Raw genomic sequence first — 26,834 nt, 5'->3', positions numbered from 1 at the left:
TTGAGAGACCAATCCCTTTTACGGACCAGTAAGGAAGAATTCCTTCTCACTGGTAGACAATATCTTGGTCACAGAAGAAAAATACCAGGAGTACTGAATATAATACAAGGTTGAGCGGAGACTGCCCAACAATTTATTACATGCACGCCGATAAAACAAGATGGCGGCAAGGGTGGTATAACTACTAACTCACGATAATAACGGTGGTGGAAATATCACCGCGAAGCGAGTGATATGACTCCTGAAGACTACAGCTCTTCGAGCATCGGAGTGAGGCTCGAGGAGACTTATTGCGGGTGGCGGAAGCGTATATAATACAAGTGACCAATATCCGGGATCGCGCAGGACTGACTGGGACTCCTCTAGGCGTCGGACGCGCTATCAAACTCTTCATCCAAGAGATCGCCTTCTTCAACATCTGGCCAAATCAACAAGCCAGGTGAGTACTATGAAAGTACTCGCAAGACAGTTCGCACATAAGATATAACAAATGTAAACATGAAGCGTATGAACAAATTAACCAGTGCGTTCAGACATAGAGATAGTACATACTGGGTGCCAAACGAGGGTCTGAATGACTCCTCGAGAGGAAACTGCAAGAATAGTAATACTGGTGCCAAACGAGGGTCTGAATGACTCCTCGAGAGGAAACTGCGAAAATAATAATACTTGTGCCAAACGAGGGTCTGAATGACTCCTCGAGAGGAAACTACAAAAATAATAATAATGGTGCCAAACGAGTGTCTGAATGACTCCTCGAGAGGAAACCGCAAAAATAATAATACTGGTGCCAAACGAGTGTCTGAATGACTCCTCGAGAGGAAACTGCAAAAATAATAATACTGGTGCCAAACGAGTGTCTGAATGACTCCTCGAGAGGAAACTGCAAGAGTAATAATGCCACAGTCGGGCGTCGGGGCGACACCACATAAAGGGGTTATAACAGAAAATAAAGGCAGTGGATGCCACAGTCGGACGTCTGAGCGACATCACATAAAGGGCTTATATTTAAAGTAAGAAACAAAAACACGCCACAGTCGGACGTCTGCGCGACGTCACATAAAGGGCTTATATTGTAGCTCAATAATTCAGTAGCTCGAGATTATAAATTATTACAAGTACGAGACAAATATAAGGTTAGTCCATCCACAGTAATAATAATTAAACTGGGTTTACCACTTGAGCTTGTTCACCGGGGACAAGTTTTCCACGCGGATAGATATGGATATACTGATTACACTACTTGATCATGGATACGATGACTTGGAAGAATTTGACTCTGCAGAGTTTGTACTTAACCACAGCCAACGGATTTCAGTAGTCACGGGGACTAGTTCCGTTTACGGTGTTTTGGAAGAAACACGTCTAACCAGTACACACCCATTCAACATTCCGAAGCCAGGGATCACCCTCGGCAACGTTCAAGAAAATCCTTGAGACGGGGAGGCTACAACCTCGCGTAGCATGGGATCAAATTTCTATACGCGCGCTCTAAGGGGGTGCCCCACCTCTCGATCCCAACCGGAAACACCCATGCCCCCTGACCGGATGACTGGCTTTAATCCTGGGCCAAGGAACCATCATCCCGGCCGCTCTGTTTGGTGTGTACACGGAAAGAGGTTACCAACTTACTAAACCGCACCCTGGCAAATGAAACATGTGGCAGCACGGAGGGGAAAAGAACGATAATGTGACTCCGTCCACGTTAACGTCGGAATTCGTCGGATGACGCAAGGCTGGTATGCTACAACAGTACCACCTTGCTGCCCTTCATGTCACCACATGATTAGGCCATCTCTCACCAGAGATCATCGCGACTTCGGAAAAAGCGGGTAGTTGCCTCACAAGCAACGAGGTACTCACTGACACTCATATGCCACGCACAAACTGTCACGCAAACATGCAAAAAACCTATCATATCCACGGTTCAAACATGCTTGCCTGGTTCGGCGAAGTCGGAGTCTAGCTCGGCGAAGTTCGCGGCTCCGTCACCTCTTCCGGAACCTACGACATAACGAAAACGGGCACTAACGTGAAAACCAACGCGTGCATAAAAATTTCTCCAAAATTTTTCCAAGTAAATCCCATAAAAAACTAGACAAAATTTTAAGACTGTCAGAAAAAGAATCACTCAAAAATCCCTTTTTATTAAAAAGTTATAAAGGTTTCTGTGCAGGGACTCATCTGTAATGAAACAGAAAAGTTCTAGGGTTTAAACTGAGAAAACAGAAAATGCTTCGGAAAGAAATGTGCCAGCTAAAAAGGGAAAACGTATTTTGCCCAAAGGCGCCAACAGAAAACGGTTCGAGGGAGAATAGAACAGAGGCTGACATGGGGGTCCACATGTCAGGTTCAAAAAGCTCGCCGGCGCCCGAAGACTGCGGTGGACGCCGGCGTCGAACCACGGCGAGTCAGGAAGATCGGAGGGTACCAAGAGCTTCAGCGTGTCCTTCCGCGTCGGTGGGTGGTGGACTCGACCGACGGAGAGCACCACGTCGACGGCGACACTTTCTCCGACGGACGGCGGTTCGGGTGATGGTGGGGAACTCCGGTGGTGAGCTGCAAACCTCGAATTGAAGCGTGGGTCAGAAGAGTGGATGCATAGGGAAGCTACTGGCAAGAGATGGGAGGCGGAGGTGCACGCACGGGGGTGAATCGAGCTGGATCCCGTGGTGGGTCGCGGCGGCCGGAGTCGAGGAAGGAGACCTCCTCGGGGCTCTTCCAGTGGCTAGGCGTCCTCTAGGTGGAAGTGCAGAGGTGGGGTGAGTTCGAGTTGAAGCTCGGGGCCTTTATTTATAGGCGGATCGAGGGGGTGGCCATGAACAGAGAATCTCCGGCGAGCGAATACGGCAAGGTAGTGGTTGAGCAGGTGGTTTGAGTGGCCAGGCAGCATCAGTGAGGTTTACTGGTGTCGTTCCACTGCTAAACTGAGTTGGTCTTGGCGTAATGGCGTCGGTCCACGGTGGGGTGGCCGCACGGGCACGTCGGCGGCAGAGAGCGCGCTCCGCGCCCAGCAGTTCACGACGAGGGTGGCAGCGCGTTCTGGGGAGTGGAAGGCCACGCGGCGAGCTCCGGTGGCTTGGGCAGCGCTGGGTGGCGCCGTCGGCGCCGCGCCTCTCTCTGGTGGCCGCAAAGCCGCCGCTGGCGTCGGTCACGGGGCGGTGCACCTCCTCCTGCTCGTCGCCGACGTCCGCAAGCGTCCAGGCGCTCGTGCGGTGCAGCAACAAGGGGGAGGGGACGGGGAGCAAGGCGACATCGAGGCACTGTCGAGATCGACAACAAGTTCTGAAGAAAACGACAGTGTACTGAAACTGTTTCTGAACTTTACTGAACTTGACATTGACAATGCACTGCAGGTGTTCGACAGAATGATTTGGCAATGAGAAAAAATTTCCTGGGGCTGGGACTTGGTGAGGTGACCACTCAATGTACCCAGAGGCTGCCTGATTTTACTTGGAATATTTGGAGAAGGATTTGAATGAATTTCACCAAATTTGACAAATCTGGTCCAAACTTGCAGCAAGTGTAGTTTGAAAAATTTGAACTGAAGACCAGTGGATCTTCATGGATCTTGGTTGAGGGTTCAAAGGACTAGGAAGGGGAGTTGGTTTGGGGGAAAAATCAAAGCAGAGATGGTAGCTCCTTTGTAAATCTCCAAGGGCTAGAATAGAAGACAAAAATTTATTTGATAAGATTTAAAAGGAAAATAATTATATGGAGAGGTACAACTTGCTGGATTTGATGCAAAACATGATCCAAAGATGAGGGAAGGTTTAGGAGAGTGGATTTGCACTAAGGCCATGGCAAGAGGGAATTGTTGAAAGTGGTAAAGGATCATTCCAAAAGCCATAGTGCAAATTTCAAAGAGATTTTCAAAAGGCATTTTTCTCAAGTGAAAAGTATTTTGTCTTGAGTCAAAATAAAAAGGCAAGGACCTCCAAGACCAAAAGCAAGTCTTGGGTGAATCCAAAATAAAAAAACTCTTGCCATAAAAAAATATATTGAAAGGGAGGTTTCTTTGGAAGAAAAATTTAAATCACCTCCCTCAAGTCCAATAAAATCTTTTGAAAAATCCAAATAAATTTTTGGGTGTCACACTCCGCGCTTGCTTGCTAGGGTTGCTCTATTCACACACTCTCATCCTCTCCAGATCTAAACAAGATAGGGGTAGTAACACTGTCTTTCTCCCTTCAAAAAACACTGGCTTTCTATCCTCACCGCTGGTTACAGATCCGGACGTATCCCCCTCCGCCGGTGAAGGGGAGGAGGGGCAGCATTTAGGCCGTCGTCGACAGCGAGGGAGGAGACCCACTGCCGGCCGCACCGTTATCTCTGGCCGAGCACCGGCGCGGGAGGTCCTCCGATCCCTTCGTCGTTGCTTGTGGGCGGATTCGGCCTCCCGCCGCCCACCTATCCACATCCCGACGACCTTCAGGTATATCTTCGTTCGCAACCGCCTTAGCTCTACTTCCCCAGCTCACTACGTCGCTGCATGTGCATCATTTTCTACCTCTCAGCCCCTCTCGATCGGATGGTCCAACGTCACATTTTTTCTTCTTCTATTGTTAGAGGTAAAGCTACTTCATGGAGTCGAATCTTGTACTCCCTCCGTCCGAAAATACTTGTCATTGAAATGGATGTATCTAGATGTATTTTAGTTCTAGACACATCCATTTTGATGACAAGTAATTCCGGACGGAGGGAGTACTTGGTTCAAACAAGAAATAAAGTGGGGGTGGGGGAATTTAGTATGTACATCGGACTTGGTACAAACAGGAAGGAAAGGGAGTGAAAGTAGTACAGACTGGTCATCCAACCGGTCTCTTGGTCGAAAAGGGAAATATAGGGGTAACGATGTACACAGTGGTATGACCAGGACTAGATTTGCTATCCACACATAGGAGTAGGTGGCTAGAGTGAACAAAAATGGGACCAACCCAGATATGTTTCTTGGATGTTTGTTTCTCGGGGCAACAAACTATGAATCACCACTTTATGCCCCTATTTACGTAAATGGTGCTGGACTGCTGGTGCACCCACTGTCCCATGCCCTTATACCAAATATTTAGGCTCCGTTCGGAATAAAGGGGCAGAAAACATAGGTCTTGATGAAAATAGAGGAATGGGAAAGGAATGTAGGTATAAAACTATGGAACAGCGAACCGGAGGAAACTCTCAAGAGAATGTGTTCGGATGGACTACGAAATGTACAGATTTTTTTAGAGTGGCATGCTTGGCCGTATGAGATGCTATTTGTTTATTCAGCTGCATAGTGACTACTCTTGTCCTCACCTCACGTACCACACATAGGTTGATTTTTTTATTCCGGCAACACAACACAGCAACCTGTCTAACGCATGGCAGCGAGCGCCTGCCTTGGGCTTTCGCCCAAAAAATGAGCAGCACGTGGATGTTTCTAATCCTATGGAATCAGTACTACCAGACCAGCTTTCCTATGAAACACTATTCACCTTTCCCGTGTTCCGAACGGTTGGAAGGGAAAGAATACCGTAGGAATTGTGTTCCTACGAAAATCCTGCACCAAACCTGTGAACCGAACGCAGCCTTAGCTGTTCTTAATCTAATGTCCCTGGTAAAAATGAAGCCATGCCACTGTTATAAGCCATGACAAGTTTAGCCAAATGTTTTTGCCTGTAATTGTTTGAGACTCTGACTGTTTCCTCCGTGCCTTTTTGTGCAAACAGGGATATCCAATTCACCTGGTTGCTGTTGTGACCTTTTGGTGCACTGCACAAAACTCTTCTTAAAAGAAGTGACTTTTGTGCTGTTTAACTGGAATGTCAGAATGGAACAGTTGGTTCATTTTGGTGGAACTGCACAAAGGAGATCTGTGTTCCAATCCTCATCATCCATATTGGCGCCATAACCTTCATTTAGGTAAGAATGATATTTAATGCATGTGTTCATCTCTATTTTCTGACTGCCATGAGAAAATAATGTTGTTTTTTTACTAGTACACTTGTACTCCCTTACTGACAAAACCAATTCTGAATTAGAAGGCCAATCATGTACTTGGTTTCACCAACTGGTGAGGAGAAAGAGAAATAGAGCATGAAGAGGAAGAAGAAGAAGAATAAACAGTGCCAAGGCGATTTTGCTGAAGCCAGAGGCCTTAGTTGAGGCCATTCAAGGGCTCCGGCAATGACTACCTTACATGTGAGACGATCCTCCAGGGAGCCGTTCCACTTCTGCTGTCTCACTTAATTAATTAGGAGTACTTAAGTACCACTAATTTATTACTGCCTAATTTTCCTGTTGGAGTTAAACAAATCTTTAGTAGGACCCTATGCTGAATCATGTACGTGTGTATGTTTGTCTATGGAGGTGAATCATGTGGTGGAGCAGGGAGGGAATATTATTAGTGTCATGACATAATAGTGCTATTGTTTTGCATGTCAATTTATTGCCATTGGTTCAATGAGGCAATGTTTTGCGTATTGTCCATCATGAATTTGATGCTACTGTTTGAGTAATATGCTAATGTTTTCCTATCCTTTCTCACTAAGCTAATGAAGGTTTCACCTTGTTCCTACTTGTGCAAATAGGGATCATGTTGTGCCAATCATACATTTTAGTGGAACTACACAAGACAATACAATGAACTGTATCCCAGCCAGTGCTTTAACTCTGTTGGAAGTTCTTGATAATCTTTTGATATAATCTCAGCACTGGTAAACAAGAGTGATTTCAACCATACATTTGAAGTGCACAAAAATATATACTATTGTGTGATTCCAGTGATTGCTTTATCATCTCTTATGGGACTACATGAATAAGCTTTTTTTCTCAGGTTGGTACGGGCCTAAGGCCTTCATCCATATTAGTTTGCTGTCATCTCTATTTGTATCGTGCTACTGTCATGATAAACTCCTTTATCTTTGCACGTTAAAGTTTTGCAACCTATGATAAATGGCAATGCTTTGAGTGTTGAGTTGAGCTAATTGGCATTGATTAAATAAACTAATACCTCTCTTTAAGCAAGACTACTATGTTGCTAACTTTACCCATTAAGATAATGAGGGTGCTTCTATTTGTTAGTGTATGTTTCATCAACTAGTCCCACTATTACAGTAATCTCACTATCTCAATATATGTGCCAACAGGGATGCTCGACTTTGGTGGAACTGCACAAAAACTTTGGGTGCTTCATTGCCTCGACAGCTTCCGTCCTTTCCTGTCAGTCGCTAATCTCCGCTTGCTTTCTTCCTTTGCGGTCAGTCGCTTGGCTTATCTCGGCTTCCAGTCAAAGGAAATAGTAATTGATATGCTACCTCACACAGGTTGGTACTGGTCTTTATCCTGATTATTGTGCATGTCATATGTATTGGTAATTTGGTATTGTGCTACTGTTTGCCGATTTCATAAAGGAGTAATTTGGAGCCTGAACTCGCAGGCAAATCATTACATCGGGTGATTTTAGTAGAACTACACAAAATGATCAGATGGACAGGTACTTATGCTGCTGCTATGTACTCCAAAGTTCACTCAGACAAGCATCGATATTGACAAGAAGTGCCTATATTCATTCGAGTATCAACCGGCGTCAACCAATTGTCAAACTCCAAGTATTAGGAGAGTGAACGCCAAAAATATTGCTTGGTGCATAGCCCAGAAAAACGCAGTCCAGTCTTTGGTCCCAACTTGTGCCTTTTGGTTATCAGCACATATGGTAGCGAACTATATGGCATGGAGTCTAAAGATTCCAGACAAGTTGGTTGACGCGTATATTCATCTGGCACTTGATCAGTCTGCATGCCAAGGATGCTCCATTTCAGTTGAACTGCACAAAAAATTTGGGTGGTTCATTTTCTCAACCGCCTCCTTTCTCGTCTGCAATGTAGAATTTTGGCGAGATACATGACCAAGATGAGCCAGTAAACTAGTTGGATGAAAGTAGTGGCCAAGTTGCTCAAACCTCCCTCGGCACGAGGCCACTATTTGAGGATAAACCTACAAGCAAAGTTCAGATTGTCTGTGCTGCCTCTTATGTACTCGAAAGTTTACTCGTACAAGAACTAATTTTAGCAAGAAGCACCTCCGATTGAACACCATTTACCAGTCTGTACCCTAGGTAATTAAAGTTCATCCATGGATCATATTGGCTGTGATCTCAATCATTTGGATGCATAAACATACTGAATGTGTGTATATCTGAATCTTTTTGTGAATTATGTATGAATATTGTCGTGTGATCTATCGATCATTTGGATGCATAGATATGCTGAGCTTGTGTATATATGAATCTTTTGAGTTGTTGATAGTGAATGTTGGCTATGAATATGAACGTGTCCTGTGAACCTGAGTTTGATATGAATGTTTACCTTTTCTGTTGTATTTGTGTGTGAACTTGTTAGTATGCCTACTGTGGGGTATAAAACGCAGGTCTCTTATAAAAGTAATGATGTGTCCAATTTATGTTTTCCCTTCTAACCACATTATATATATTTATATTATTACTATTATCGTATATTTTATAGAGACTTATATATACATTATAAAAACATCCCACGTGTTATTAACTTATAAAAGTAAATGTTTAACGGAAGTTGGCAAGGAAAATCCTCGTTGTTTTTGACTCACAGGCAAGGAAAATCCTGGTGATTGCGTACAAAAGCTTGCGAAGATTTTAAGGACCAATTTAATAATAACGCGCTCATTTTTATTTTGAGCAATAACTCGCTAATTTCTTAATTATATATATATAATGTGCCTCTCCGGTTTATTGTTTGATATTAATTGCTCCTTCTAACATAACATTATATATATAACGAGCCCACCTAACATGTGTATTTCATGGAAGTGCAAATGGGCTGGGTTTTCTTAGAAAATATAAATGGGCCTGATTGACGCGCAATTATTTGTTCACCCAGCCCAGCAAATGGACTGTACATTCTAGAAAACATGGGTTAAATATATGCCACATTTTTGCAGGCTGACATGTGGGCCAATAGGTCGAAGTCTACGCAGGGCGTTGTCAACTTGGTCAACAAATGATTGTGCCATCCACAGCCATTGGATTTATATCCAACGGCCGGCATGCACCTTCAATCTCTCGTCTTCTTCCTCCAGCGTCGCCGGGACCGTCTGGTCCGGCCTCCGGCGGCTCTGCTTAGCATGCATCGCTGCGAAGCGCTACCCCACTGCCGGCCATGCTATCCCTCCACCCCTCGACACCTCTTGTTATTCTCCACAGACTACAGCCCCACGCCGCAACAGAACCAGTTATAACCCTTCTCCTCCTCTCAATCTGTGACTCCACTGCCACGTTTTCCCATCTCCGACTCGTTCCCGTCCGGGGCCTCGCCGTCGTCCACCGCCTCGCTGCGTTCGGTGCGGCGTGGTCAACAAACGAGAGTCATCGGAAGAGGACTGTACGTGGAGAGCCTGACGGCTGGGACCCACGAGGTCCATGGTCACACGCAAGGAAAGTTCCTCCTTATTAAGCTGAAAAAAATGTTTCCTCCACCTGATAGCTGGGACCCATCGGCTGTATCTTCGCACGGAAGGAAGTGCCTCCTTGTTTTGTGAAAAAATATTCATCCCGTTGACAGCTGGGACCCGTCAGATTTGGTGACTAACTTGCGGGCCTACTAAGCGGACGTGTACGCACGGCTTTGTCAACTTAATCAACAAATGATTCTAGCAGCTGGACCGTTGGATGTTAATCCAACAGTCGTGCTCCTTCTTCAACCTCTGTTCTTGCTCCTGTCTCCCGTGGGCGGCATCGCGGCTGTGCTGCCGCGCACCCGAACTAGTGAAGTTTCCCACTCCTCTCCATCTGCAACTCCACTGCCCTGTCTTCCCCATCTCCGGGTTGCTCCAGTCTGGGTGCGCTCGGCATGGTGTGGTCAACGTGGTCAACAACTGAGAGTCATCAGAAGATGACTGTACGTGAGAGGCTGACAGTGGGGACGCACCACGCCCATGGACGCATGCATGCAACGGAACGCGGCGAGGTCAATGTGGTCAAGCAACGACTTCCATCGGAAGTATACTGTAAGTGGAGAGTCTCAGCTGGGTCCACGGCCGCAGCAAGTAAGTGCCTCCTTATTACGCGGAAAATAATGATTCCTCCAACAAACCGCAGGGACCCACTGGACAGGCCACTGTATTTTGTGAAAAAAAGTTTGCCCCCTGACTGCTGGGACCCACCTGACGGGCCACCGTATTTCGTGAAAAAAACGTTCCCCCCGCTGTCAGCTGGGACCCACCGGAAGTGCCTCCTTATTACGCACAAAAAAATGAATACTCCCCCGGCTAGCTGGGACCCACCTTGGTGGGAGGCTGACTTGTGGGCCTACTATGTTGATGGGGACGAAGGGCTTTGTCAACTTAGTCAATATGAACGATTCTAGCTCCAGTGACCGTACGATGTCCATCCAACGGCCGTAGGGCTTCTTCAACCTCTGGTCTTCTTGCTCCAGCCGCCCAAAGCAGCACCGGTCGTGCCGCATGCTCCTGCCTCCCGTGGCCGGCTGTGCTGCCGCGGAGGCCTCACCGCCCCCTACTATTCCCACCGCTGGCCAGGCCCTGCGGCGACGGCAGCCTCACACCGCAGCCGAACCAGTGAACCCTCGTACTCCTCTCCGCGCGGGCTTCCACTGCCGCGTCTTCCGCGGCTTCGCGTCGTCCCCTTCCTAGGCCTCGCCGTCGTCCACCGCCGTGGTGCTCTCCGCGCGGCGTGGTCAACATGGTCAAGGAACGACTTCCATTGGAAGAGTACTGTACGTGGAGAGGCTGACAGCTGGGTCCACGGCCACAACCCAGTTTTTTTGTGATTTGCCAAGTAAGTCACTTTGTCAGGCATGTTGGGCTGCAAATCTTTCAAGACGAGGAGAGCTTTCATTCAGCTGGCCGAGAAAATGGCCCATCAGTAATGAGAAATGGGCTGTACATTTTTAAAACACATCAAACCGGCAATTAGTTTCTAATATTTTTTTTTCATTTTGAGATTTTAAATTACATTAATTTTTATGCGTGGAGAATTTGTTGGATTTTATATTGATATACATTTATTTTTAAAATCAGTTTGAATGTGAGTGGAAATTTCGGGATTAAAAACAGTTCGGACCGCACCGAAATATGCAAAATTTCGTATAATTTTTTAACCGTGGCCACAATATGGGCTGTAATGCTAACAAAAGGAATATGGGCTCCAAAAAAACCTTAATAATTAGCAAATGGGCTGTAAATTATTAGAAATAATGGCAGATGGGTTGTATGCTGTTTTCCACAGATTTGAGGTTTTCCTAAAAAAAAGGTTGACGCACAAGCAGTGACTGTTGGATGGCCATCCAACGGCCGTCGTGCTTCTTCAATCTCTGCTCTTCCTGCTCCAGCCACTCAAACAAGCGCCGACGGGACTGCCTGCTCCCTCCTCCCCGCGGCCAGCTCTGCTGCCGCGCAGGCCTCACCGCCCCACCGTACTCCCATCGCTGGCCTAGCCATCCCTCTACTCACCCACACCTGCTGTTATTCTCCGGCGACGGCAGACGAACCAGTAAACCCTCGTAAAGTCGTACTCCCCTCCGCGTGGGAAACAACTGCCGAGTCTTCCCTGCCTCCGTGTCGTTCCCTTCCTAGGCCTCGCCGTCGTCCACCGCCCTGGTGCTCTCGGCGCGGCCTGGTCAACGTGGTCAACGACCGACATGCATCTGAAGTGGGCTGTATGTGGAGAGGCCGACAGCTGGGTCCACGGCCGCACGCAAGGAAATGCCTCCTTATTACGCGCAAAATAATGATTCCTCCACCTGACATCAGGGACCCACCGAAAGGGCCTCTCTATTTCGCGAAAAAACATTACCGCGACTGACAGCTCGGACCCACCAGCTATATCTTCGCACGCAAGGAAGTCCCTCCTTATTACGCACAAAAAAATGAATACTCCCCCTGCTAGCTGGGACCCACCATGGTGGGAGGCTGACTTGTGGGCCTACTAAGTTGACTGGGATGGGGGCCTTTGTCAACTTTAGTCAATATGAACGATTCTAGCTCAAGTGACCGTACGATGTCCATCCAACGACCGTAGTGCTTCTTCAACCTCTGGTCTTCTCGCTCCAGCCGCCCAAAGCAGCGCCGGTCGTGCCGCATGCTCCTGCCTCCCGTGGCCGGCGGTGCTGCCACCGAGGCCTCACCGCCCCCTACTATTCCCACCGCTGGCCAGGCCCTGCGGCGACAGCAGCCTCACACCGCAGCCGAACCAGTGAACCCTCGTACTCCTCTCCGCGCGGGCTTCCACTGTCGCGTCTTCCCCGGCTCCGCGTCGTCCCCTTCCTAGGCCTCGCCATCGTCCACCACCATGGTGCTCTCCGGGCGGCGTGGTCAACGTGGTCAAGGAACGACTTCCATCAGAATAGTACTGTACATGGAGAGGCTGACAGCTGGGTCCACGGCCACAACCCAGTTTTTTTGTGATTTGCCAAGTAAGTCGCTTGGTCCGGCCTTTTGGGCTGCAAATCTTTCAAGACGAGGAGAGCTTTCATTCGGCTGGCCGAGAAAATGGCCCATCAGTAATGAGAAATGGGCTGTACATTTTTAAAACACATCAAACCGGTAATTAGTTTCTAATATCTTTTTTTCATTTCGAGATTTTAAATTACATTAATTTTTATGCGTCGAGAATTTGTTGGATTTTATATTGATATACATTTATTTTTAAAATCAGTTTGAATGTGAGTCGAAATTTCGGGATTAAAAGCAGTTCGGACCGCACCGAAATATGCAAAATTTCGTTTAATTTTTTAACCGTGGCCACAATATGGGTTGTAATGCTAACAAAAAGAATGTGGGCTCCAAGAAAACCTTAATAATTAGCAAATGGGCTGTAAATTATTAGAAATAATGGCAGATGGGCTGTATGCTGTCTTCCACAGATTTGAGGCTTTCCTAAAAAAAAGGTTAACGCACAAGCAGTGACTGTTGGATGGCCATCCAACGGCCGTCGTGCTTCTTCAATCTCTGCTCTTCCTGCTCCAGCCGCTCAAACAAGCGCCGGTGGGACTGCCTGCTCCCTCCTCCCCACGGCCGGCTCTGCTGCCGCGCAGGCCTCACCGCCCCACCGTACTCCCATCGCTGGCCTAGCCATCCCTCTACTCACCCACACCTGCTGTTATTCTCCGGCGACGACAGACGAACCAGTAAACCCTCGTACAGTTGTACTCCCCTTCGCGTGGGAAACAACTGCCGAGTCTTCCTTGCCTCCGTGCCGTTCCCTTCCCAGGCCTCGCCGTCGTCCATCGCCCTGGTGCTCTCGGCGCGGCCTGGTCAATGTGGTCAAGGACCGACATGCATCTGAAATGGACTGTACGTGGAGAGGCTGACAGCTGGGTCCACGGCCGCACGCAAGGAAATGCCTCCTTATTACGCGCAAAATAATGATTCCTCCACCTGACATCAGGGACCCACCGAAAGGGCCTCTGTATTTCGCGAAAAAACGTTACCGCCGCTGACAGCTCGGACCCACCAGCTATATCTTCGCACGCAAGGAAGTGCCTCCTTATTACGCACAAAAAAAATGAATACTCCCCCTGCTAGCTGGGACCCACCATGGTGGGAGGCTGACTTGTGGGCCTACTAAGTTGACTGGGATGGGGGCCTTTGTCAACTTTAGTCAATATGAACGATTCTAGCTCCAGTGACTGTACGATGTCCATCCAACGGCCGTAGTGCTTCTTCAACCTCTGGTCTTCTTGCTCCAGCCGCCCAAAGCAGCGCCGGTCGTGCCGCATGCTCCTGCCTCCCGTGGCCGGCTGTGCTGCCGCAGAGGCCTCACCACCCCCTACTATTCCCACCACTGGCCAGGCCCTGCGGCGACGGCAGCCTCACACCGCAGCCGAACCAGTGAACCCTCGTACTCCTCTCCACGCGGGCTTCCACTGCCGCGTCTTCCCCGGCTCCCCGTCGTCCCCTTCCTAGGCCTTGCCGTCATCCACCGCCCTGGTGCTCTCGGTGCGGCGTGGTCAACGTGGTTAAGGAACGACTTCCATCGGACGTGGACTGTACGTGGAGAGACTGACAGCTGGGTCCACGGCCGCAGCAACAAAGTGCCTCCTTATTATGCGGAAAATAATGATTCCTCCACCTGACAGCCGGGACCCACCGGACGGGCCACTGTATTTCACGAAAAAAACGTTTCCCCCTGACTGCTGGGACCCACCAGCTACATCTTCGCACGCAAGGAAGTGCGTCTGGGCAAAAAAACGATTTGCCCCCCTGACTGCTGGGACCCACCAGCTACATCTTCGCAGGCAAGGAAGTGCTTGACAGTCGGGACCCACCTGGTCGAAGCGTACGTAGCATTGTCATTCTGGTCGCGAACGTGTACGTTCATACTGGTCGATGTAGAGGCGCGCACGTGTCATAGTAGAGGCGCGCACGTAGCATGTACACGTACGTACAGCGGCCAGTGTGCAAGAAAGAAAATACGGCCACGTACGTACATATGGGCAGGGTCTCGAACGCCTACTCGCGCATACGTACGGCCAGGGCTCGTGTAAATGGCTTTGTCAGAACGGAGAAACAGCGTCGTCGTCGTGTTCATGGGGAGCCAACCGGCTGGGTCGGAACGGAATGCGTCGTTGTGTTCATCGGGAGGGCTTGGACGGAACAGCCGATGGAAACGAGGCCTGGCGTACCGCAGAACGGAGGAAACGGCCTTGTGTTCGACCGGCCATGTTTGAAACGGGATCCTGCTCATCGAGAGGGGTCTGGCGTACCGCAAAATGGAGGAAACAGACCTCCTACGGTCGAAATGGGGGTCCTGTTAATCGGGAGGGGTGTGGCGTACCGCAAAACGGAGGAAACGACTTGTGTTGGAGCGCTACGGTCGAAACGGGGGTCCTGTTCATCGGGAGGGGTGTGGCGTACCGCAAAACAGGACTCCACAGGACACTGTTCATCTCCACCGTCGACCCTCTCCCGCCTCCACGGGCTACTGTTCATCCACCGTCGACCTCCTCCAGCCTCCACCTGCGACTGTTCACCCACGGGCTCCTGTTCATCCAGCCTCCACCACGCGCTACTCCATCGGCTACAGTTCAACCAGCCCTCTCCACGGGCTCCTGTTCAACCACCCCTCCACGAGCTACTATTCATCCAGCCCTCCACCGTCTACTGTTCATTCTGCCCTCCACGGGGTGGTCCTGTTCATCCTGCCCTCCACGGGGTCCTGTTCATCCAGCCCCAACCGGCTCGATCGATTGGGGTCCTGTTCATCCAGGGGCAACACCACGGGGTCCTATTCATCCACTCCCACTGGGAACTGTTCATCCAAACCCCCCCAGCAACGCTCACTGTTCATCCAGAGGCAACATCGATCGGCTTCCGTTAGCAGCAGTAGCGAAGGAATCGCTCGATCGGGTTCAGTTAACAGCCATCGATCGATCGCTCGGGTTCAATAACGCGTAGCCTGCAGTGCAATCACTCGGGTTCAGTTAGAGCCCAATGCCTCGCTCGGGTTCAGTTAGAGCCAACGCCTCGCACACACGCGCGTACGTGTACGAGAGAAACGCGCATCGCTCGGCCCCCGACCTCCCACTGTAACCGGGAACTCCCTGAAATTTTCCTCGCCCTCGCTTCTACCACGGTTTTTTCCATCATGGACGGCCCAAAGAATGTCATGCAGCTTCGTCTCCGGCCCGCCCAGGACGAAAAGCCCATTTTCTGTCATGATTTTTTGTCATAGAAGTAGGAGCCCACCACATCTATGATGATACCGGGTTTTGTCACAATTATCGTCATAGAAGTGTCATATGTATGACAGAAAAAAAATTCGTTCGGCCCAAAATTTCACGGATGTGTCTTTTTTTTGTAGTGATAAGACTCATATAACTGCAGTTATAATGGACAAATTAAAATCGTTGAGGTTTGCACTCAAGAAATGGCAGAAGGGGTTATCACATATCAAATCATTGATTGAAAAGTGCAATTGGGTAATTCTGTGGCTGGATGATTTGGAGGATTGGAGGCCTCTTTCCATACATGAATGCAACTTCAGGAAGATAGTTAAGATGCATCATGAGCACCTTTTACATTTGCAGTTCTTATACTGGAGGAAAAGGTGCACTATCAGATATATCAAGGTGGGAGAAGAAAATTCAAAATTCTTCCAGGCCATGGCAACAGAGAGGTATAGGAAGAACTCTATTGCTAGTCTGCAACTGTCTGATGGAATAGTTTCTTCAGATCATGGGGAAATAGCTAAGGAATTTTTGGATGCTTTCAAGGGCAGAATGGGAACTGTTAAACCAATTTTGTTGGGTAATGACATTCTCTCACTTATCCCAAGAGTGCAGGGTCTTGAGGTGCTCACAAAACCTTTTCAGCAGCAGGAGATTGAAAAGTTCATAAAAGAAATGCCCATTGATAAGGCACCAGGGCCAGATGGTTTTAATGGCCTTTTCATGAAGAAATGCTGGTCAATCATATCCTGTGATTTTATTAGGCTGGTGAATGAATTTCATGTAGGATCTGCTCTTTTGGAAAACCTCAGTGAAGCTTTCATTACTTTAATCCCAAAAAAGCAAACACCTGAGGGTGTAGGAGATTTTAGGCCAATATCTTTGACAAGTGTGGGACTGAAATTTCTGACTAAACTGGCAGCTAACAGGTTTCAAGATGAAATCACCAACTGTGTTCATAAGAATCAGTATGGCTTCATTAAATCAAGAACAATTCTGGATTGTATTGCTTGGACTCAAAAAGTCTATTCATCAATGCAACCATTCCAAGAAGCCAATCATATTGCTCAAGCTTGAGTTTGAAAAAGCTTTTGACTCTATTCAGCATGAGGCAATTTTGAAAATTCTTGTGGCAAAAGGATTTCATAGCAAATGGATCACATGGGTTAAACAGCTATTATCTTCTACAACCTCCTCTATCCTGTTAAATGGTGTGCCTGGAAAACATTTCAAGTGCAAATGTGGTGTAAAGCAAGGAAATCCTATCTCTCCTTTGCTTTTTGTGATTGATGATGATCTTCTGCAGACCATGATCAATGATCTTTTGTTTAAGGGCCTGTTAACCTTGCCATTGCCAACACATGATCCTGATTATCCAGTAGTACAGTATGCTGATGATACTTTGCTGTTTGTGAATGCTGACTCAGCACAGTTGGATGTCCTCAAATCAGTGTTGAACTCCTTTTCTTTGGCAACTGGACTGCAAATTAACTACCATAAATCTTCAATGTACCCAATCAATGTGGAAGCCTCTGTTGCCTCTGCACTTGCTGCTCAGTTTGGTTGTCAGCTAGGTTCAATGCCCTTCACTTATTTGGGACTCCCTGTTGGAACCACTCGGCCCAAAATTGTTGATTTGTTACCTTTGGTTGACTGCATGGAAAGAAGGCTAACTGCTAGCTCTTGGTTTCTACCACAAGGCAGTAGGTTGCAATTGGTAAATTCAGTGATATCTTCATTGCCTATATTCTTCCTTTGTAGTCTGTCTTTGCCACAAGGTATTCTGAAGCAGTTAGAAAGGATTCAAAGGCAGTGCCTATGGAGGAAATATGGACAGGAGAAGGGACACTCTTTGGCTGCTTGACCCCTTGTCTGCAGGCCTAAGATGAAGTGGGGGCTTGGAATCCTGAATCTAGGACTACAGAATGATGCACTGCTTCTTAAGTACCTGAATAAATTCTATAATAAAGCAGATGTGCCATGGGTTCGTTTGGTGTGGGGCTCATATTACTTTAAGAGAATTCCTCATGACACTACTCTTTGTGGCTCCTTCTGGTGGAGGGACATTTGTGAATTGATGGACAAGTATAGGGCTGTTACCTCTGTCACTGTTGGCAAAGGAGACTCTATGCTTTTTTGGTCTGACCATTGGGAGATTGACCGGTCCAGCATTCCTTTGCAAGAAAGGTTTCCAAGACTTTTCTCTTTTTGCCTGTAGAAGAACATTTCTGTCATGGAAGTGGTACAGACAGGAAATTTGCAACAAATGTTTCCTTTACCATTGTCTGAACTAGCTTTTAGGGAGTTCAGTCAGTTATCAAGCTTATTATCCGTGTCTTCCTTGGACAATGGTTGTAATGATATCTGGACTTGGAGGCATGGGAAAAGGCGGAATACTCAGCAAAAAAGTACTATGATTTTGTCCACCAGCCTGTTCCTGCCAATCCTATTCTAAGCTGGGTTTGGAAGAATTGTTGTACCATGACAATTAAAATGTTTGCATGGCTGGTAATTATGGACAGAGTTAACACCAAGGATATGATCCAACGACGCCATTGGACAATCGATGATGGACCTAGTTGTGTCCTATGTCCGACTGGAGTAATTGAGGATAGGAACCATCTGTTCTTCCAATGTAACTTCAGTATGAGAATCTGGAACTACCTACAAGTTTCCTGGTTGGATAGCAACGATATGGTGCAAATTGCCTTACATGCCAGGAAGGAGTTTAATAAGCCTTTTTTTTCTCAGAGGTGGTATTTCTTGCATGGTGGAATATTTGGAAAGTTCGGAATGACAGGGCTTTTAGGCATGTCAACCCAACTTTCAGGCAGTGGAGAAATGGGTTTATTCATGATATTACACTTCTTTCTCACCGGATCAAGACCAGATACAAGGAAGCTCTACTCAAATGGATTGATTTCCTGCCCCCTTGAGGGTCATCTTATTTGTATCTTTTTTCTTTCCTTGTTGTAGTTTTTAGTGCTTTTCCTTTCTTTTAGTAGATTGCTGTAGCTTTTCTTGTAAAGTTTTTTTCTTTTTCTTTGTTCCTCCTCTTGAGGAACTTTATATCTGTAGATTGTTCTTTTCTAATAAAATGCTATGGGGTGTAAGCCCTGCAGTCTTCCAGGTCAAAAAAAGGGGAAAGGCCAAAAAAAGGAAAGGCCAAATAAAAAAGGAAGGCCCAAAAAAAGAAAGGGACAATGCTACTATCCTTTTTCCACACTTGTGCTTCAAAGTAGCACCATGATCTTTATAATAGAGTCTCTTATTTTTTCACTTTCATATACTAGTGGGAATTTTTCATTATAGAACTTGGCTTGTATATTCCAACAATGGGCTTCCTCAAATGCCCTAGGTCTTTGTGAGCAAGAAAGTTGGATGCACACCCACTTAGTTTCTTTTTGTTGAGCTTTCATACATTTATAGCTCTAGTGCATCCGCTGCATGGCAATCCCTACTCCTTGCATTGACATCAATTGATGGGCATCTCCATAGCCCATTGATTAGCCATGTCAATGTGAGACTTTCTCTTTTTTTGTCTTCTCCACACAACCCCATCATCATATTCTATTCCACCCATAGTGCTATGTCCATGGCTCACGCTCATATATTGCGTGAAAGTTGAAAAAGTTTGAGAATACTAAAGTATGAAACTATTGCTTGGCTTCTCATCGGGGTTGTGCAAGATGAGAGCATTTTGTGTGACGAAAATGAAACATGGCTTAACTATATGATTTTGTAGGGATGAGCTTTCTTTGGCCATGTTATTTTGAGAAGACATAATTTCTTAGTTAGTATGCTTGAAGTATTATTATTTTTATGTCAATATTAAACTTTTGTCTTGAATCTTTCGGATCTGAACATTCATGCCACAATAAAGAAAATTACATTGAAAATTATGCTAGGTAGCATTCCACATCAAAAATTCTGTTTTCTCATTTACCTACTCGAGGACGAGCAGGAATTAAGCTTGGGGATGCTTGATAAGTCTCCAACGTATCTATAATTTCAGATTGTTCCATGCTATTATATTATCTGTTTTGGATGTTTAATGGGCTTTTATATGCTCTTTTATATTATTTTTGGGACTAACGTATTAACCGAAGGCCGACTGCAAATTGCTGTTTTTTTGCCTATTTCAGTGTTTTGCAGAAAAGGAATATCAAACGGAATCCTAACGGAACGAAACCTTCGCGAGGATCTTTCTTGGAAAAAACGCAACCCAGGAGACTTGGAGTGGAAGTCAGGGAAGCAACAAGGAAGCCACGAGGCAGGAGGGCGCGCCCAGGGGGGTAGGCGCGCCCCCACCCTCATGGGCCCCTCGCAGCTCCACCGACCTACTTCTTTCGCCTATATATACTCTTATACCCTGAAAACATCTAGGGGAGCCACGAAACACTTTTTCCACCGCCGCAACCTTCTGTACCCGTGAGATCCCATCTTGGGGCCTTTTCCGGCGCTCCGCCGGAGGGGGATTCAATCACGGAGGGCTTCAACATCAACACCATAGCCTCTCCAATGATGTGTGAGTAGTTTACCACAGACCTTCGGGTCCATAGTTATTAGCTAGATGGCTTCTTCTCTCTCTTTGGATCTCAATATAAAGTTCTCCTCGATGTTCTTGGAGATCTATTTGATGTAATACTTTTTGCGGTGTGTTTGTCGAGATCCGATGAATTGTGGGTTTATGATCAAGATTATCTATGAACAATATTTGATTCTTCTCTGAATTCTATATGTATGATTTGATATCTTTGCAAGTCTCTTCGAATTATCAGTTAGGTTTGGCCTACTAGATTGATCTTTCTTGCAATTGGATAAGTGCTTACCTTTGGGTTCAATCTTGCGGTGCTCGATCCCAGTGACAGAAAGGGAACCGACACGTATTGTATTGTTGCCATCGAGGATAAAAAGATGGGTTTTATATCATATTGCTTGAGTTTATCCCTCTACATCATGTCATCTTGCCTAATGCGTTACTCTGTTCTTATGAACTTAATACTCTAGATGCATGGTGGATAGCGGTTGATGTGTGGAGTAATAGTAGTAGATGCAGAATCGTTTCGGACTACTTGACACGGACGTATTGCCTATGTTCATGATAATGCCTAGATATTCTCATAATTATGCGCTTTTCTATCAATTGCTCGGCAGTAATTTATTCACCCACCGTAATATATGCTATCATGAGAGAAGCCACTAGTGAAACCTATGGCCCCCGGGTCTACTTTACATCATATTATTTTCCCATCAACTAGCTATTTCTATCGCCGTTTATTTTGCAATCTTTACTTTTCAATCTATACAACAAAAATACCAAAAATATTTATCTTATTATCTTTATCAGATCTCACTTTTGCAAGTGGCCGTGAAGGGATTAACAACCCCTTTATCATGTTGGTCGCAAGGTTCTTGATTGTTTGTGCAGGTACTAGGCGATTTGCGTGTAGTCTCCTACTAGATTGATACCTTGGTTCTCAAAAACTAAAGGAAATACTTAAGCTACTTTGCTGCATCACCCTTTCCTCTTCAAGGGAAAACCAACACATGCTCAAGAGGTAGCAGTATCGTGCTAAATCTTGGAATTATTTCGGGTTCGTTTGGCCTTTTTATACATTAATTGAGTTTCTGCGCATTTAATGTGCATAATTCAAATTTGAACTACAAGCACATGCTCCAGTGCATCAAAGTTGTTTGAAAAATCACATGTGTGTCCTTGGGTGAATTTCTAGGTCCCATGCAAGAAATGGGAATGAAATTCAAACATCTGGGCGTCGTGGCTCGGCCGGAAAGTTTGAGAAACTTGGTTTTTTAATTACTGTAAATCCAAAACACGCCCGAAAATCATGAAACTTGGCATGGTGACATGACATGGCACAAACATGATGTGGTAATTTTTCTGTCCGATTTGCGAAGGCGCACACATTAACAATCAACAAAATCATTTTGGAACAAGTGTTGTCATGTTAGAAATCAAAAACACAAGTATTATTGAAACCGTGGGCGTTCTACTTACCAATTACGTGCCACCACGCGTCCCCTTTTTTAATTGGCTAGGAGGTGTCGTGCGGGGTAGCTATTTGAGTACGGGAGGCGTGCGATCAGACCCCTGTGCGTGCTCATCAGGAGGAGAGCCCTTTGACTGCTACCCGCCGCGCACCTCCCTCCCAACATCTCCATTAATGGCGCCCGAGCCCCTGTTCTACGACGTGGCTATATGTCTCATTGGACTGAGATTTAAGAGAGAAAAATGAAAATCTGAAAAGAAAGTTTTGCACGGATCTTGATGTAAGATCCGATGGACCTATATAGCATTGACTGCGACTTATAGCAAGCATGATGAATATAAGGACGATGACAGTGGATAATAATTGTCTTACATATTTAGGAACATAATTAAAAAAAGCCACATGCGGCAACGCCCGAAATACACAAGGGCAAAAGAAGAAGGAAGACAATGATCTAGCTCACTGATCTCTATGTTGCTGCAGGCCGCGGGAACTAGTCTCTGCGGCAAGCGACGATGAGCTCTTTCTTGTCCTCAAGATGCTGCTTGAGAGCATCCACGGATTCCTCCACCAGCCTTCTGCGCTCGATGCGCAGCATGGCATTCTCGTCCATAAGTTTCTCAACGATGACGCTGGTCCTCTTCAACAAGGCAGTGGTCTCCTGCTGCTGCTCCACACTTCCGACAATCTTCGCCCTCACCAGGTCGTGCTCGGCCCGGAGTTTCGCATTGCTCTCATTTAGTTGCTGGTAGACTGTTCAAACGAGGCTTTCAGGTCATCCTGCAACCTCGCCTAGCTGGAGATCTGATCCATCTGCCTAAGGACGATGGCACGCATGCGCCTGTAAGAGTCCTCGCCTGCCCGCGAGACATTTCCCCAGGCCGCCACAGCGTGGGAGGACATCTCTGCTGCATTCGCGGCACGGCGGGACATCTCTTCTGCTTCCGTGGCGCGGCCAGACCAGTCTATCGCATCGACGGCACGGTGGGACCTCCGTGCTACTTCGGCGGCGCGGTGAGACCTCGGTGCTGCTACGGCCGTGCGGCGGGACATGCTGGCTGCGTTCGCAGCGAGGTGGGACATCTCTCATGCATCCGCTTCCATGCTCGCATCTCCCTGATGGCAATCTCTTGACCCAGAACTCACGCTAGCCATGGCAGACGCAAAGGGAACGATGATGAATGACTTGTTTGTTTTTGTGGATGAGGAGTTGAGGAGGAATGTGCAATCATCTTGGAGTAGTAGTATTTATAACCGAGTAGTAATACGCTCCTAAGTGGGAAACCGTTTAGGTTTTGATCGGTGTGAACAGGTTTGCAATTTGGAATGTGACGGGACGCATGCTCAAAATTTGCTGACGGTTATAAGTGCGACACTATTCCCGGAAGGCGTAACATGGGCACGTACGCCTTCTCGGCCGCGTACATGGCATTTGCACCATAGGGTGCACCGCAATAGGCAATGTCAACACACATCTTGTTCCAACAACCGTGCGCCCTCGTTATTACCATCGCTCACGTTTATTTTAATTAGAATGTGTGTGCCCGTCTAGCGCACACACGTTGATCTATCTAACTGTTTCAGTTTGTTGTGGCTAATCGCAAACAGTTCATCCATGTGAAGTGTATGCCGTCAATCGTAGACACTTTGATCTGGCTGACCCATTTCTGTTCTGTTGCCTAATCGCAAACAGTTAATCCTTCTGAAGCGCATGCCCTCAATCGCACACACCTTGGTCTGGCTGACCATTTCTTTTATGTTGCCTAATCACAAATAGTTCATCCGAGTGAACCGTATGCTGTATATCGCACACGCCTTCATCATGCTGCCCGTTTCTTTTGTTCCGCCTCATCACAAACAGTTCATTGGACTAAACCGTATGCCGTGTATCGCACAACAACTAAAATTTGAACCGTGTTTGATGGCTCCGCCATCGCAAACGTTTTGCACCTTTTTTGACAGTTCTTTTACACCACCGTTTGCGATTATTGCATCGCACATAGTTTCGTCGAAGGGTCTCTGATCGTAGTGTCGTGTTAGCAGCATCCTGCAGTAGTGACAGTTATTTGTGAAGGTACTATACCAGAATCAAGGAGCAACCTTTGAAGTGGAGGGGCATCTTCGATGATGAGATCATGTCCAAAAAAACAAATTCCCATGCTTACAAGGTGGGGCGACTTTATTTTGAGACAACAGATACAAATTTCCATTGCAAAAACAAGCAACAAGCGCTCCAGGGTAGGGCAGCTGGAGTGGATGATGTTGTGCAATGCGGCCTCTGACAGATCAACCACCACAAGCACAAGTTTTTTTAGCAGTGGGAGTCAACGCATTTGTACCAGATTGTCTACTAGATGGCACCGGGCAAAGGTGGCGGTGTGGAGAGAGGAGGAAAACCGCGAGATGGACATCAGTGGTGAGGGCACAGATACATCGGTTCATGGTATGTTACATACATAGTCATGGTAGAACTCAAGCTGCTGGTGTTTATCAAATTGACGGGATGTTAGCTAGGCGGCCACCATGCAGGGTATGTCCAGCAGGTAGCATGCCGCGATGCAGATGCGTTGATCGGACCCTGGTGGGAGGAGATGATGGCTCTGGGGAGTTCGGAATCATCATCGAGAGATAGCTGACGACAGTCGAGATTATGAGGCGCGGTGTGCCATAGAGTGCGCCACCGAGATGCGAGGACTTGTGTGCGGCAGCCATCCTTGGTGGGGAGAAGGGAGATGATCTCCCCAAGGATGCCGTCTGGGCAGGATGCTGCTAACGCGACACTACGATCAGAGACCCTTCGACGAAACTGTGTGCGATGCCATAATCGCAAATGATGGTGTAAAAAACACGTCAAAAAGGGTGCAAAACGTTTGCGATGATGGATGCATCAAACACGATTCAGATTTTAGTTGCGCGTGCGAAGCAGGGCATACGGTTGATCCAGACGAACTATTAGCGATTAGACAGAACAACAGAAACGGGCAGCCATATCAATGCATGTGCGATATACGGCATACGGTTCGCTCCGATGAACTGTTTGCTATTAGGGAAAGCAACAGAAACTGTCAGCCAGATCAAGGTGTGTGTGATATACGGCATACGGTTCAGTCGAATGAACTATTTTCGATTAGGGAAGAGAACATAAATGGTTCAACTTAACAAGATGTGTGTGATACGCGACAAAAAGGCCCGGAGGTTAACTCGAGAACAAGTACATAGAGGTTAATTTGACAAATCGCAGTGTTACAAGGTTGGCAAATGGCAATGTTACTAGATCAACAAATGTAAATCTTTCTAGTTTGACAAATGGCAACATAACCAATTGGCAGATGCAAATCTTACCAAATTGTTTGTAAGTGGTTCACACGGGTCATCCAAAAGAACCATTTGTGTTCAAGAGATCCATAAATCCTACTCTCACTTTGCATACGGGTGTTTTATCTAAAATGTTTGCGATCAAGAGCAATTAAAACCTATAGCCATTAAAACCAAGACACGTGGCGTCACGTGAATGGTTAACATAACACACACGGTTTCAATTATACAAACGTTTGAGATATTAAAGTGGAAGCTATTATTTCAAAATGCCTTTGTTGGTTGTTATTTGTGTGTGCCTTCTCTCAAAATGGACACGAAAAATACCACAGCATGTCGGGTGCCATTCCATTATAGCATGCCAAGTTTCATGAATTTCAGACGATTTTTGGATTTACTAGAATTTTAAAACAAAGTATCTAAACATTTTGCCGGCAATCAACGGTGCCCTGGTGTTTGAAATTCATTCTCATTTCTTGCATTGGACCTAAGCATGCACCCAAGGACAAAGATTTGATTATTCAACCAATTTATATGCACTGGAGCATGTGCATGTAGTTCAAATTTGAATTATCCATATAAATGCATTGAGAACTCACTTAATGCATAAAAATGTCCAAACGAACCCCGAAAAATCACAAAAAATAACACAGCACTCCTGTTGTTCTATGTTGACACGAGAATTTTTTTGAAAGCAATAAGAGGCAATGGATATCGTTTCGTCCCCAAAGGTGGGACGTTCCCTCACGAAACCATCATGCTTGTTGTGAGAAGCTCTGGTTTGTGAGAAGCATATACCCAAACCTGCCCCAAATGGGACAAAAATTTACCACGGCATGTTGATGCCGCTCCATGATAGCATGCCAAGTTTCATGAATTTCAGACGAGTTTTGGATTTACTAGAATTTAAAAACTGGTTATCTCAATGTTGGCGGCTGAGTGACGGTGGCAAGGTGTTTGACATTCATTCCCATTTCTTGCATGGGACCTAAGCATGCACCGAAGGACAAAGATTTGATTTTTCAACCAATTTATATGCACTGGAGCATGTGCATGTAGTTCAAATTTGAATTATGCACATAAATGCATTGAAAACTCACTTAATGCATAAAAATGTCCAAACGAACCCCGAAAGTCACAAAAAATAACATAACACTCATGTTGTTCTATGTTCACACATGAATTTTTTTGAAAGCAATAAGAGGCAATGGATATCGTTTCGTCCCCAAAGGTGGGGCGTTCCCTACCGAAACCATCATGCTTGTTGTGAGAAGCTCTGGTTTATGAGAAGCATATACCCAAACCTGCCCCAAATGGGAAAAAATTACCACGGCATGTTGATGCCGCTCCATGATAGCATGCCAAGTTTCATGAATTTCAGACGAGTTTTGGATTTACCAGAGTTTAAAAACCACGTCTCTCAATGTTTGCGGCGGAGTGGCGGTGGTAGGGTGTTTGACATTCATTCCCATTTCTTGCATGGGACCTAAGCATGCACCCAAGGACAAAGATTTGATTTTTCAACCAATTTATATGCACTGGAGCATGTGCATGTAGTTCAAATGCATTGAAAACTCACTTAATGCATAAAATGTCCAAACGAACCCTGAATAATTCCAATTCTTTTATGACACACATATAGTTGCATGTTCACTGCAGATAAAAGGTCTAGCAATTCAAACACCGTCCATGGCCGCTGTGAACCCATTACGTAATTCAAATCAAGACGAAAAATCAAGTAGATCCCACACGGTTTATTATAACCAATCGTGTGAGATGCATCACAAAATATCTTGGAGCACCGTTGGAG

The sequence above is a fragment of the Aegilops tauschii genome, chromosome 4 (assembly GCF_002575655.3).
Source record: "Aegilops tauschii subsp. strangulata cultivar AL8/78 chromosome 4, Aet v6.0, whole genome shotgun sequence".
Lineage (NCBI taxonomy): Eukaryota > Viridiplantae > Streptophyta > Magnoliopsida > Poales > Poaceae > Aegilops > Aegilops tauschii.
Note: the sequence above shows the minus strand (reverse complement) of the source record.